This window comes from Melozone crissalis, unplaced genomic scaffold, assembly GCF_028551555.1.
Source record: "Melozone crissalis strain CALT ecotype California unplaced genomic scaffold, PUWL_Pcris_2 ptg000014l_1, whole genome shotgun sequence".
NCBI lineage: Eukaryota > Metazoa > Chordata > Aves > Passeriformes > Passerellidae > Melozone > Melozone crissalis.
The window spans coordinates 7,886,338-7,899,679 of record NW_026535792.1 but is presented as its reverse complement, the minus strand read 5'-3'; positions in this window follow the sequence as shown (position 1 = coordinate 7,899,679).

The following is a 13,342-nucleotide window of genomic DNA, read 5'->3' as shown; positions in this document are numbered from 1 at the left end:
CACTGGAAATGCTCTATAAAAGCCTTGTTTGGGAAGGATGTGGTCTGCAGAGAGATTTGACTGTCCTCCTGATGGTCTGATCATCTGCAGGAGAGCACAAGGGCTTTTCCATGGCCAGGGCTGAGCAGCACCACATCTTCCTGAGGAAGAAAGGAAAATTTGCCTTCAAGAACTAGCAGGTAAAACCTGATCTGAGAATTCATGTCCCAGTGATGAAATAAACCATTGTGCAGCAAAGAATAGTACACAATGTAAGCACTCAGGAAAGAAGAAAATAATTTTATCCTGATTTCTAGTGTCTTCCTGACTTGTGAGCACCCTTCCATACTCACACATGTCAGCAGAACATCATGGAGATATATTTATATGAAAATCCATTTGTCTCCACAGCTATCTCTGGCGTTTCTTCCCCTGCCCTTAGCTCCTGTGGCTGTGGGTTGGGTTTGCCTGCTTGGTTCCAGTGCCTGTGCAAAGGGACAGCACCAGCACCCTGCGTCCAAAGGAAACCAAAACAAAGAGCCACCGTGGCATCAGCACGGGAGCTTGGATGGTTTGGGAGCACACCTTGAGCATTGCAGCATCTTTTTGTGGGGGAAGGGGGTGCCCCCACAGGCCTGCCTGCAGACGAGGGCCCCCACTCAGACAGAAGTGGCGGCACATCAGTATGCAGGAGTGGTCGCTGCTCGCCAATAAATTAGCATAAACCACTCTAGGAGGTAAATAGACATACAAGGCGCCAGTGTGTGCAGCGTGGGCTGTGGCTTTGTCTCAGCCCCACTATTGTCACGGCCCCTGCTGCACACTGACCGAGTGGGGCCGGTGTGGTGGGCTCTTACACTTTTGACTGCTGGATAAAAGGGGGGAACATAAAGAGAGGGGAGAACTTTTTTTTGGGGTTTTTTATAAGTCCAGACGAAGTTACAGACGTCTGTTAAACGTCAATTACAGCTGAATAAAGACGTCTGCTTGAGGCTTAGTTATGGCTCCTTTCAGCCACCGAGATTTTTCCAGGGCTGGTCCGGGATGCCTTCGGCAACCTAATTTGGAGATTGTAACTCTATAAACAGGCTCTGGCATTAATCAAGGCTGGTGAAAATGCAAATGATGGTATGGAGAGGGCTTGGGGACAGGACGGGGTCCTGTGCCTTGCAACTCAGGGCAGGGAGTAAAAAGAGGGAAGCAAAGAGGAGGAAGAAAGGGGCCATGCAGAGGAGTAGGGATCCATAAATAGAGAGCTTGGTGGGGTTTGCTGACTTTCTTCATGGTGCCCTGGGAATCTAGTCTCATCAAGACTCATCTGTATCCGACTCTGCTTCCCACTGATTAACCCTTGTGGTGCTCCTGGCCATATAAGCCTGGCTGCCTATGTTTTTCCCATACCAAAGCCAAAACAGCAAAAAAACCCAGGCATTTAATGCTTTTAAATCCTGGAAGATCACTGGGTGTTTTGGAGCATCCAGACTGTGTGAGAGAGGGTGCCAGGACAGTTCAGAGGCTGCAAGGAATGATTCCTTTTGGAAGGGCAGCTCATGCTCTCCATGTCTCACTGCTGATTATTATGTGGCCTGTTGGTGTTGTTTCGATTTTGTCATGGGAAAAAGGCCTCTGAGCTCTAGCTGGGTGAGGGGGGAATGAAGCCCCTGGTCAGTGTTGTCCATGCCACTAAAAGACATGCTGGTGACCACAGAAACCAAAACACATTTCAGATGGGACAAGGTACAGAAGGACCTTCTTCCCTCTGGGATACATCCATGTCAAGAGGCCGAGGGGGGAGGGACGGAACTCGCCTTGGCCTCATTGGAAATATTGCCTTGTGCCCTGGGGTGGGTCAGTACCTGGTGGGGAGAACCATGTCCTGTTGTACAGCCATGTCCCAGCCAGATGTTGCAGCCCAGAATATGAGGAATAAGCCTGGAAATCGGAGTGGAAGCAGTGCAGATGCTGAGGGCTTGCTGTCTGGTGTGTGTGTGGAGGAAGCCCACTCCTCACTCGCCCAGGTCATGGAGCATCCTTCCCATGCTCTGCCCTGGGCTCAGCACTGTGCTGGCCCAATGTGCCATGCAGTGACTGTGGGATGGATGGTCCAGAGGAGCTCCAGTCTCCATCCTTCCCAGATCTTCTGGGAATCTTCTATTTTAGAGATTACAGTAGCATAGGAACACCTTTCCATTCCAGTCCCTTGGAGTGGCATGTTCTCCTCTCATTTCCATTCTTTGGGGAACAGCCTCTCCCCATTGTAACCCCACTTATTTTACTCTCTGCCACTCCCTCTCCCCCATCTCATATGAGCACACACTTTCCTGTCTCCTCTCTGTCTCCATAGCAGAAAAATCAAACAGAGAGGCACAGAAATTCCAGAGAGTCCCTTCTCTGATTTCTTGGAGAAACTCTTGTCCTTTTTCAATAGATCCAGAGTACCAGGTTCTTCCTTGGCCCATGGGAATGGAGGCTGCAGTCCCATTTATCTCACAGACCTGCCATGAGACTGGCTGGAGGGGTTGACAGAAAGGGGGATTTATTGCAGAGCACTGACACAGAAATGCACACCCCAGGTCCTTTCCCTTTGGGTGATGATTATGAAGGAGCCTGCCCCTCCCAAACCATTATCCTGGCACTGCTGGGGACTGAAACCTAATGCATTTTACCCGGTTTTTTTCCATCCACCCATGGCTTCAGAAATAGGCCGAAAAACCAGCAGCATGCTTCTGGAATCACCTGAAGGGTACCCTCCAACCCAAAGAGAATCTACAGGATGGATTTAGGCCAGAAGACATTCTTTTTATTATGGTTTATACGCAGCTGAGCCGTTTTCCTGGTGAAGCATCCTGAGAAATCTGTAGTTGGTCCTGGGGAAGTGTGAATGAGGTTCTGTGCCAAGGCTGTGGAAATCCCTTGCAGGAAAGTGGCACATGTTCATGGGTGTCTTTGGCAGGATTTGATTTTTTGCAGCAGGATGTGGTTCAGAGGAAAGCTAAGAGAAGGACAGGAGGGTGCAACCTCACAGGGCTGCAAAGACAGGCTTAGGCAGAGATGCAGAGCAGCAGGACCTGAACAGGGATCTGGTTGTTATGGGCTGAACTGCAATTGCTGGTTCTCCAAGGCTGATGTTACCATGCACTCACATCCTTTCATCTAAGAAGAGGGGTACATGCAGATTTTTGGGGAGCTTACAGCACTTTTAAAGAAAGGAAGGTCAGACCTTGCAGTGACAAAGTGTCACTGAGCCCAGAAACCACGAGACAACAGAGAAAGAAGGGGTGGAGGTGGGAAGGAGGATGAAGATGAGAGGATGATAAAGGGGGATGTGAATCAGGGCACAGAGCCAGCCCGGCGGACAACGCCCAGGGCTTCCCGAAAAAATGGAGGATGGGGTGGACCAGCGACAGCTGGAAGATTTAATTGCTCCTCTCCACAGACCTGTTCGGCTCCCTCCCTCTCAGATCTGCATTTCAATATGAGAGCAGCAGTAAGTGGGATGCCGCTGGAAGGGGTTAGAATGATTAATCATTTAAAAAGCAAGATCTTAATTACAGGGTGCAATTTTTGCTATTTAAGGAGTCCATTAGTTTCCAGAAAGGAAAATATATATATATACATTCATATATATATATACTGCAGGTTATTCTCCTTCTGAAGAAAATGGAAGCGGGGAGAAACTGGGGGGCCGCAGCACCCAGGCTGGCGTGGCCGCCCCTGCCTGGGCGAGGGCGTTGGTGTGCGAGGATGGCGAGGGGGAGGTGGTGTCATTTGTTCCCCGAGTGATATTTTTGAAGGGTGCTGGCTGCGAGCGTTCGCCGCGCTCAACCACGCGTTGGCACAATCTGTGCCGGAGCAGGCAGACGGCTTGTGCTTGTGCTCAGCCTCCCCCGGCACGGCTCCTCCTCCGCCGGGAGCGCTCGGCCGCCCTCAGCACCGCTGACCCCTCGGCCGGAATAGCTCCCAGAGGATGTTTTGGGGGGTAATTGCCGTGATAACATCTTGTCTGCTGGGAGCCAGGTTGAGACCTCGGAAGGCTCGTCCTGCCCGCGGCTGGGGCAGCTCCCATAGTGCTGGGGGGGCTGTGGGCAGCAGTGCCACCCCCGATGGGTGACACGGGCTGTCGGGGCACGAGGGGACACCGGCTCAACTGGTGCCGGGACCGGCGGCTGCGGGCTCGGCCCCGTCTCACCCCGCGCCGCAGCCTGGAGGGAGGTGACGGGGGTTAATCGCCCACCGCCTCCCCTCTGACCCCTCTGTGGGTTTTTCTCTTGTATGGTCATTTAGCCGTCCCCTGACACAAAAGGGAGCGATTAAACACAGCTCAGGCCCTTCATGCTTTAGTGGATTAATTTGCTGATCCCCCACGGATTAAAGGTCTCGACAGGATCAGCGGGAGCAGCGGGGCAGACCCCGGCGGGAGGAGGCCAGTGATAGTCCCGGGCAAGCTCCAACCCGCAGCAATCCCCCTCTCCGGGGACCTCGCGGTGTCACCGAGCCATGTCAGGGTTCAAGGCATCGGAAGCTCGCCTAAATAGCGCATCCCCAGCGCTCCTGCTCGCTGTGCCGAGAGCCGAGCGAGGCAGAGCCGCCGCCGGCCCGTTGGCCCCGGGCAGCGGAGCCGGGCCCGGGCACCCGGCCAAGGCGAACGGGGCAAAGGGAGCGGCTGCTCCGGGGGAAAGGGGGAGCAGAGCTGATTTTGGGGGGCTGCACCCCAATGAGGGGGGAGCGTGGTTACCTCCCCCAGGCCTGCGGGAAGCAGAGATTGCATCTGCCTTTAATTACTCCCTCTCTACATATCAGATGCTCGTGCACCTTCTGCACATGAATGCTGATTAATTGCAGGGTTAGGCTCCGAGGCAGGCCGGACCACATTATTTCTGATGTTTGCTCTTTTCACGAGGAGAATAAATGCCATGAATCCACAGTAATCAGTGGCTTTTAGCTTGTCACTCTTATGACACTCTTTACTTAGACCAGGAAATGGCAAATGTGGTGGAAATAAGAACTTTATTATCTTTTTTTTTTTCTCCCAAAAGGGAGGTGTCTGGTGAGGAGGGGGAAGAAGGTGGTAGGGGCATCTCGAGGGAGAGGGAGAAAGCAGCTCCATTTTCCCTGTGCTTGAGGAGCTGAGCTTCACCATGTTCCGTGAGGGAGAGAGAAAAAGCAGCAGCATCTTCTTTGTGAAAGGAGGAGGTTCGGGTGGCACATCATACTGGGGCTGTCCTGGAGCAGTGGTGGCATCCTGGGGACAGCAAGGCTGGAGGGCAGCGGGATCTCTGCTACCCTCCGTAGCATCTGTGGCCTTGCCTGAAACGCTGAGCTTGGGCGTGCACGGTAGAGCCGCATCCGGGCACTGGTACCCACGTGTGCTGCATCCAGCCCCGAGACATCCCTTAGCCTAACCGGAAAGGAACAGGGCTGGGGAGAAACCCAGAGGGATCATCGTACAAAGGTCTGGGTTGGAAAGGACTTTAAAGACCATCTAGTTCCAAACCACCTCGTTCCAAGGATGCCGAGTCTCCTGGCGGGGATGAGCTCTGGGGGGACAAGCAGCAGCACCCACGGCATCTCCCCACGCTCACCCTCTGCCTTCCCTCGCCGGCAGGCCCCGTTCTCCTCCCAGCAGAGCCCCATCGGCTCAGGTGGGAAACCCTTTCACCGCCTCCCTCAATGCCCTGCTACCGATCTCATTGCCACCGCTTAGCTCAGTGCGAGGGCAGCCCTCGCCTTTTCAGCAGCGAACATCTGGCGTGCGGCGGGCGCCTGGCCACGGCCACAGCCCCGGCCCCGGCCCCGGCCCCCTCCCCGCGCCGCCCCGCCGGGCTCGCCCGCAATTAGGCAGCCCCGAGCCCCTGGCCGCGGCCCCGCTCAGGTGAGCGCCCCGTTCCGAGGATGGAGGTGTAATTAAGGTTAATCAGGGGGCCGGGGATCAGGGCGGTGGTGGGGAGACCCAGCGAGCCTAATGGCGGCCGTAATTAGGCAGCTGTGGAGAAGCGGTTAATGAAGACGGCAACCGTTAATAAAGCTCTTCCTGAGCAGCCTTCTGGCCCGGGTAATTGAGGGATTTGCAAGTGCCATCTCCCCCTTAACCCTGTAATGAGCAGACCCGTGGCAGCCCGCGTTAACCCTTCCGGGGACGGAGGCGGTGGCGGCGGGGCCGTGCCGGTGAGATGCGGGTTTGAGCATCTCCCCTCGCCGCCCGGTCCCCAGGGCTCCCTGTGCCCCGTGGCTTCCCCCGGAGCCCTTTGAGCCACGCTCAAAGCGGCTGGCAGAGACTTTTCTCGCAGATGCTGTGGTTTCCCACGCCTGCCTCGGCATTATGCAATCCCCCCCAGCCCTCACCGCCCCCCCGGCCCCACCACCCACCAGCGCCGGGATGTCATCATCAGCCCAGGCCCTGGGAACCCACATTGTTAGCTTAGTAAATAGAGAAATCCCCACTCAAGCATTGCAAATGAGGGCAGAGGGGGAGCCGGGGAACCGCGCCGGCGGGCCGCAGGGTCTCTCCCCTCTCTCTCTCTCTCTTTGAGTTGTCAGATGAATTCAGTGGTTAACAAAGAGCAAGGGAGGGAGCTGAGCTGCTGTCGCAGCTGGGCAGGGCGGTGAGAGGAGGCAGGACTGCAATGCCACCACTCCAGCGAGCAGCTTTGGCCCTGCAATACCTGCTGCAGGTGGGCAGGAGCCCGGCATACCCGGAGCTGCCTCACCTGAGCATCAGTAACTCTGCACCCTGAGGCTTGTTCTGCAGCAGGGGTGACAGCCAGGGAAAGGCAGGGAGGCTGGGGACACATCCCACCCTTGCTTTGCTTCTCTGCTGCTGGTTGTACTGGCACGGATGCAATCCCCCAGGGAATCTTGGGACCTTGCTGAGGTATGGGGACCCACCACACCAAAATGCTTGTGAGCATCCTGAATGTGTCAGTAAGGAAGTGAGGCAGATCAAAAGACACTGAAATGCTTTTATTTTCATCTGAAATAAAAAAGAAGCACAACAGAGCTGCTTTTACAGAGCGATGGTTCTGCTTTTCTGAGTGGGGCAAGAAAATCACTGGTGAGTGGAGCTCCCAGCTCTGGCAGCAGTGATCCCACTCAGTCTTGTAGCCCAGCAAAGCCTCTGTTGGCCCTACCAGGAGTTTTCCTTCACCTTTCATCAGGGTTCCTCCTGTTTCCCTCTAGTTCTGGGTTTCTGTATGCACAGGGAGGTGTTGGGGAGGGTACACAGCCCCCTCTGCAAGGTGCACAAGGCTGAGAGCTGGGTACATCCCACTTGGCACACATGTGGAGCCAGACTCCATGCTGAAACCGCTGCTATTGACTCTGCCCTGCAGCAGGCAGGGCAACTGGGAGTCTTTAAAATCTTTATTAAGATGTGGAGGTGTGGGTGCCCTGCTCTGCCAGTTGCCTTAGTCCAGAGGCAGAAAAGGTCACGGACTTTGCGGCACTGTGAGCAGTTCCAGATGCTGTTCCTGATTCGAGCAGTGCCTGAGGTGTCCCTTCCTTCCAGAGCGCCCACAGAGCTGCTGTCCACAGGAACCCCAAGGTGGGCACAGCCTGAGGGTCAGGAGGAGCCATGAGCCCCTGGCTGGGAGTGGGCACCCAGAGGTGAGAATGGAGCACAGATTCAGGGCTGTTCTCTCTCCTAATAAAAAGCTTTTGATGCATTCACCACTGGATGGTCAGAGAAATCTGCCTGGGGGGCACATTTTCCCAGGCCATGGTGATTTTTAAGGGGTTGAAAGATCTCAGTCTTTGATTTCTAATGCTAACCTGGCTCCATTGAACTGTTCTGTTAAGCTCTTCAAATTGTGTGTTTCTATTGTAATAACATGTTGGGTTTAAAATAAAAAAGACCTTTTTAAGATGATAGCAAAAATGTTTCACTCTGTGTCTTTGCCCCCTGTTTCAGCTGCTACTGCTGGATTAGCAGTGGATGCAGGAGGCTTGGAGAGCCCTGAATTCCTGCCAGGGTGTTCATCAGAGGCCTGGCAGCTCAGCCACCCTGGTCACTTGTGCTGTGAGGTGTTGTCAGGACCAAATCCTTACCCCAGCAAGAGGGGCAATTGCTATTGCCATCAGGCAGCCAGAGGCAGAGCTGCTCAGATCCAGAACTGGGAGAGAACCTTGCATTCTGCCCCATTTTGGGGACACAGCTGGCACCTGGCACCTCCATGCCATAGGTGCCAGCCCTGTGCCTGTCCCCAGGTAGGGACAGTCTAGTGTGGAACACCAGCCCTTGTCTCCAGGCTTTCCAGTGTGTCTCATGGTGCTGCAGCCCAGACTTGCTCACATTCTGACTTTCTGACTTCTCCCCTGTCTCTTGCACTCTCCTCAGGTCATTCTCATGACCAGATTTACTGCTGGTTATACTGGGGGGACTGGAAGGAAACAAAACCCAGCCCCAGGAGACAAACCCAACGTGTGGACAGATGTTTGTCCTGCCCTGTAAGACAGTGTGGGGAAGAAAAGGCTGTGATGAGAGAGCAGCTGGGAGCAGTGGTTGCATTCAGGAAGAATGATGAAGAAACCTGTCCTTGCAGCCCTGCAGCTTCAGGGCCCAGATGCTCCAGATGCTTCCTACCCATGCTAGGAAGCAACCCTGCTGCAGGGTCAGGAGAGGTCCCAGGATGTCCCAGGCACACACCCAGGCACCTTGGGCAGTCAGAGGTGGCTCAGCCTCCCTCCCTCCCTCCCTGGTCCCACGGGCTGACCCTGCAGGGACACTCCCAGCCAAGCTCTGCAATCCATCAGCTCCTCCAGTGCAGGGTCACCAAGCTGGGAGTCACAGGTGAAAAGTCACTTCCAGGTATTTTAAATGGCTTTTCCTTTTTTTTTGAGAAGAGCAAATTCCTATTAAAACATAAATAAATAAAGGGAAAAAAAAGACTCGGCAGAGACCAAGTGGTCTTCAGTAGCTGGTGGCTGCTGGTGTTGAGCATCTCCAAAACAACCTGATAACAAATATATCCTCTCAGCAGCAAACCTGCTTTGGCAGATCCCACATCAAATAAAATATGTAGATTTTTCATGAGAAGGTTTATTTTTTTTTTTTTTGGCTCGTTGCTCTATAAAACACATTTACTCAGTCACATACAAAATACATTTATCCAGTTTCTTTAAAACAAACAAAATAACCTCTCCTCTCCATCTGGCCCCTCTCTCTGCTCCTTTCTAGCCTGGTCTGCTTCCCTATTCCTCGCAATATGGAACATGACAGGGTATTTTCAATGCTATTTTTGTCCGTTGTGTCATAGCTTATATTTAAAATAGCATTTAAATCTGCCAAGTAGTGCGGTGTTTTAAACTGCTGTCAGACTGAATTTCTCCTCCTACATACCACAGATTTCAGCTACGACTTAAAGACAGCTGAGGGAAGCTTTTGAGGAAGGGGGGAGGTGGAGGTGGTTGGGGACCAGATTGTCTGCAGGTGTGAGGACAGTCAAGGGATATTAATAGGGTGAAGGGATGCTGGAGAGGGGACACAGACCCTGAGAGATCCAGGGAAGGTGCATGGGAATGAATTTGCCTTCCCAAAGGAAGCTCTTGCTTGGGACAAAAGGACGTGATGGTGGGACCAGGAGGCTGCACCCAGCAGCTGTGGAAATGGGGAGGTCTCTGTTCTAAGGGTGAAAAGAGAGACCCCATAAAGGGATGTTTGCTCTGCATTTGGAGTTCACCTTTCATTCCCAAAAATAGGATCAGCTGAGCTTTTAGTAAGGGCAGCCCTAAGGCAGGGGAGGAGGTTGTGCTGCCTTGCTTGCATTGGGGTTTATTCCTCCTTTCTTCATTATTTAATTTTTGGGACTTGGCTGACATCTGAAAAGCCCTGAGGTGAAGCGGTACAATCATTGTCCGTGATCACAGAAAAGGGCCCATTCCCTCTCTTTATGCTTTTGGGGATCTAAAGGTCAGCTGGTCCCTTCCTTCCCCACCATGAATAAACATTGCAGAGCTGGCTTGGTTGCAATCACACTAGAAACACCAGCCTAACCTTTCCCAGGCAAATCCTGAGCCTGCTCAAGCATTCACAACCCCTCTGAAATCATCTCCCACTGAAGGAGATGCTCCAGGTATGGATTTTCTCTCCCATCTGAGCCCAAACCACCTTTGTTTTACACATTCAGTGTCTTCACCCCTTTACTTTAGGTGCTGTTGTGTTCCCTGGATTCCCTGTTGTCCCTTTCACATTTCCCCTTCTATCCATGGGCACATCCCAGCAGCGAGGTGGGCCCTGAGTGGCACCTGCCACCCTCATTGCTGCGCTCTGCACCTTCCCCAGTGCCCATGGGACCCGTGCCAGCTCCTGGTGGCTGCTTGATGCTCCCAGATGCCTGAGGGATGGGTGTTTCATAAGGTGTCCCCAGCCTGGAGGTGACCCTACTTTCCAGAGAAGGTTTGGGTTTCTCTCCTGCAGCTGTCCAAGGCTCATTTCTTGCTCCATCTCTGGTGGTGTCTCACCCTCTCCTGGGACACGTGTGCCTGCCATTGAAATCTCCTACCCATCTTCTTCTGTCAACACCACCTAAGAAAGGGACAGATTGAAAATTTAGCAGTGTGTCCTCTGTGTCAATAACTCCCCCTCATCATCTCCTGGGTGGCACAGAGATCTGCTCAGCCATCTTCTCCCTGCTCCACACGCAGGCTTCCTCTCCACCCTGTCCCCCTGCCCCTGGAGTTTTCCACTGCACACCCTTGTTCCCAGAGGGAGAGGTGACCCTTCCCAAAAATCGCCGTGTGTCACAACCCCTGGCACATCCCTGTGCCAGCCCCAGAACCACCTCTGTCACCGTTGTGCCAGGATGGCAAAGACATCTCTGTCACACCCCTCAGCTTTCTGGGATCCTTTGGGATCGCCTCCTGCCTCCAGTCCCATTCTCCAGCTCAGTTCAGAGCAGGATGAGGCGCCCTGAGCGGGGGTGCCTGGCTGGGTTTGGTTATTCATTCCCCCAAAAGGCAGGGCTGGGGAAGGGGTACGGCTGGCTCCACGATCACACCGCGGCGCGTTAATCAGCCGCATTAAAATTCCGAGACAGCTCCTGCCAAAGTGGCTGCGCGCCGTGCAAGGTGGCTGGGAAACGCCGGGAGCCGTGACAGGCAGGCGAAGGCAGACAAAGAGCTCGCTCCGTCACTCGGGGTCTGCTCCGGGAGGAGAGAACCAGCACACGCACACACCCGCTGCCCATCGCCGCACAGCCCGGCCCCTCGGTGCCGCCAGAAAGCCCCACGCCAGCGGTGTGCGATGGCCAGCGAGCCTGCCCGGGCTCCAGCCCCATCCCTGGGGATGTCCGGGCCGGATGAGCATCCCTCTGAGCCCAGGACATGGGTGTGACCGCCACACGGGATGGGATGTCACGGTGGGGGGCACCCCCGGCTGTTCATTCCCCGCATCCCAGCCCTGCGTGTGTGTCCGCGCAGGGTGCGAGCCCCCAGGGCGAGGCCCCCGGGCCGCGTCCCCTCCGGTTTGGCCGCCAGCTGTAGTAATGCGTTTTGCCACAGGGTGCCACTATGGCAAAGCTGTAAGGCCGCCGAGCCCTCGGCCCCGTTGTGTAAGGAGGATACCTGGCTTTCCCCGCGCTGCTCGTGGTTTCCTTCTTCCCCTCCGTTCCCATCTCCCCTCATCCACCCCGCAAGGGAACTGCGGCAAGAGATCCCCAAAATAATCATCCGAAGGGAACAGTGCTGCCGGGTGACCCTGGCGCTGCTGGGCAGGGGAGGGGATGCTGCAACTGCTCTGAGGTGTCCTGAGAGTGACACAGTGGACACTGACGTGTCATGATGGCATTGCTCTGCCTCCACCAGACCTGGCAGGGAGGAGAGATTTTGGAGGCTTTATGGGACCTTGTGCTGTGGCAGTGAGTGAGTGGGATGCTGTGTAACACAGATGTCCAGGAACAATATTCAAATCATGCTCCTCTCCTGCATTTGGGGTGCTGAGCTCTGGGGATGCAGCTCCTCGACAAAGGGGGTCTGGCTCCATTGCTAGGGAGCAAGCAAAGGGCCTGGCAAGGCTGCAGCCACTCATCTCCTCCAGCTTTCCTCCGAGGATGGATCCGACCAGCCCCGTCCTCCTGCAGCTAGGCCTGTGAACTGCCTGAGAGAAAGGGGATTCTGCAGCTGGGGCATCCCATCCCTCCCATCCCATCCCATCCCACCCCAAGATACTGTAGGAGTGAGCAGCTGGGTCCCACACCCTGAGTTTCACTTCCCCTGGCACGCTCCAGTCCCTTCCCTGCCTCTCCCCAAAGAAGAGGATGTGCCGGGGGCAGCTCAGACCTGCACCCAGAGCAGCACCCTGGGAGCCCCACTCTGCAGCCATGCAAGGGGAATGGCACAGCTCATCTAGGGAACACAGCTGATGAGAGCTAGGCAGGATCAGGTCACAAACCTGAGATTTTTTAGGGTGAAAAGTGTTCTGCAAATGGCAGGCAGTGGGATCCTGCGTGCTGCATCCGCCGCGGGCGGAGAGAGAAAGAAGATTCTGTTCTTCCCTCGCTAATAAAGTCTGGCTGAAATGACACAGTATAATCAGTGTTTACCTGGGAGTTTACATATGGTTTGTTGTAATTATAGTTTCAATTCCTGCTTTTGCTTTTTTTTTTTTATTTTTTTTTCCCTAACATCTATTTTTCAATCAGTAAAAGTAAATACTATTTTCAGCCCAATGTAATTCTTCCACTCCCATGGCCACAAACACAGCGAGGAGAGCGATTCCATTTGCGCGCTGTGCAATTGAGCAGAGAGAGGAGCCTGGCGGCTGCGGAGCATCAGCGGAGCCACGGCCGAGCGGGGACCTGGGGACATGGGGACGAGCCTCCCCTCCCCACCACGAGTCCCCCAGGGCCTCCACCCCACCTGGCAGGGCTACCTTTGCTGGTAAAAATCAGCACCAGGCCCAGACGTTGCTTCTCATCACGTCGGCATCGTTAAAACCCCAAAGCTGCCTGGTCGGAGGCAGTGGGGAAGGGATAAGAGCCATTAGGTGAAGCATCATTTATTTCAGGGCTGGCAAATCTTTGTTCCAGCTTGGGGATTGAGTTGGCACTAAAAGCACTGCGATCCCCAAGATTTAATTTCCCCCCCCCCCCCTAATTTTTATGTGTGTGATTTATAACAAATCAAGGATGCCGGTGTCAGGTCCCCTTCTTCACCCAACTATTGTCACACACACACACATGCTGATTAAAACCACCCGGCCCCCTCCTTGTCCATCCATCAGCCGCTCTGGGGACAAACTTAGACATCCCACTCCTAACCCACACCTCCATCCCTGCGTGTTCTGACACCCTGCCTTTACACCAATATCAGATATTAATTTGGTGAGCACATGCCCACCTTTAAATATATATAAATATGCATATTTATTTAT